The following is a 1,741-nucleotide window of genomic DNA, read 5'->3' as shown; positions in this document are numbered from 1 at the left end:
CCTTTATAGGAGAAGAATGACAACTGTAGTCTGATGAACAGGTTTTAGAATATAGTACAATGATAAATATATAATATGCCTTAAACATTATACACACTTAAATTTACATAAAAGAGGTTTAGCAAGAAAACAAGGCACATGACAATGGCTCAAGAAAGTTCTAAATGTTGTAACAGATCAGATCTTATATTAATAAAATTCCAAAGAATTTATCTAAACTTAAAACAGAACTTTAGATGAACATAAAGTAATAAACCTTTACAATATCTGTTAAGGAAAAGCGGCAAGTTGAGTTCACACATTACTGAAGGAAAAGAGTAAGAGCTGGAATGTCGATTAAGTTCATAGAGTTTTCTCTTGATTGAAACACTCATGACACACTGAACAAAATCATCGTATTAGAAATTCGCAATACTTTGCTGAGTAGTATCCCATCTTTGAAAACTGTCTGTTAGAGCTCACATTTTGAGGCAATAGACTATGTAGTCATTGAAAGGGATCTTTCTTTTGGTGCTGTATTGCTTTGCAACCGAATTCAAGGCCTAAGAACTCAACTGAAATCCCAATGTCGTCAGGGCCTTCTGCAGTTCTTGAGGATTCATTGTTCTATACCTATCTCTGCCAAAACTGATGAAGTGTTGCCTCCAGCCATTCAGTACAGACCAGAGTTCTTTAACTTCACTGAAACACATTGTGTCTGACATATCTCTATCCAGCATCGAAACCATATGCCAACACGTAACCAGGTTAAAAGGTTAGTATTATCCAGCAATGACCAGCTGTGTCAGGCATCTCTGCAATTCATCAGCATCTATTTGCCCATCCTGTCCAGCTACTGCTTCAGAATAACCATATAGTGGATCCTGAGTTTGTCTGGGAAACGTACACCCTCCCAGAGGCCTCCCATACGTGCTCCGGTAGTACATGTCGCTGGTGTCAGGGTGTCTGGGGCATGGCATCGTGCAGACTCCAATTACTTTTTTAGTCTCAATCTCTCATCTTATCTGCAACTTAGTGAAACAAAAGCTAGGCATCTGGTTATTTTCCCTCAGGATTCTGGTACTCCTTTTCCCTCCCGCCCCCTGCCCCCAATTTATTCTTTTTTGGTCCATCCTCCAGTTCACTAATGCTATGACTTAGGTCACTCACACCAATCACCTCATTCATCCAAGTGGGGATCCATACTCGGCTCCCCTCAATCCCACTGCCACCAACGAGAAAATAGGCAGAGAACTGACTCATATAGCTTTGTTGCTGTAGTGTGGGAATGGAAACTCAATTCCTTGCTGGACCCTCCCCCTCCCCAGGCTCATTTTACACACACAAAGGTTAAGAGAGTAAAGCTGAGTGCCAACTAGCCAACGTTTAATGACATTTTTGTTCATCTTATTGATAGCAAGCAGAGATGAAGACTTAGTTCTTCATGAGACCCTATTCACTTGTTGGGGGTGAGGGAGAGACAGCAGGAAGCAGAATGTTATCAATACCTCACACCCTAGATTGCCTTATTTCAAGCATTTTCCTCTGCCAAAAATCTTTAGTTATCCCCACCAATAAGTCTCTTGAATTTTTAAGTTAAAAATTACTATCTTAGGAGTCTCATAGTATTTATAACTCAGGATGTATTTTTTTTTTCTCTTTATATGTTTGTTTTTCCATTGTCTATAAATATCTCAAGGATAGTTTCTCCAGCCATAATCCATATTAAGTGCTCCCTATTGAACTGAACTGAGTGGATTTC

General features: G+C 39.5%; 1 pseudogene; it reads right to left on the bottom strand.

The window, feature by feature from the left end:
* Positions 1-209: 209 nt before the first annotated feature.
* LOC107503512 lies at positions 210-959 on the bottom strand (annotated as a pseudogene).
* Positions 960-1,741: the final 782 nt, after the last annotated feature.

The sequence above is a fragment of the Rousettus aegyptiacus genome, unplaced genomic scaffold (genome assembly GCF_014176215.1).
Source record: "Rousettus aegyptiacus isolate mRouAeg1 unplaced genomic scaffold, mRouAeg1.p scaffold_m13_p_3, whole genome shotgun sequence".
Lineage (NCBI taxonomy): Eukaryota > Metazoa > Chordata > Mammalia > Chiroptera > Pteropodidae > Rousettus > Rousettus aegyptiacus.
This window is presented reverse-complemented; position numbering and strand designations above follow the sequence as displayed.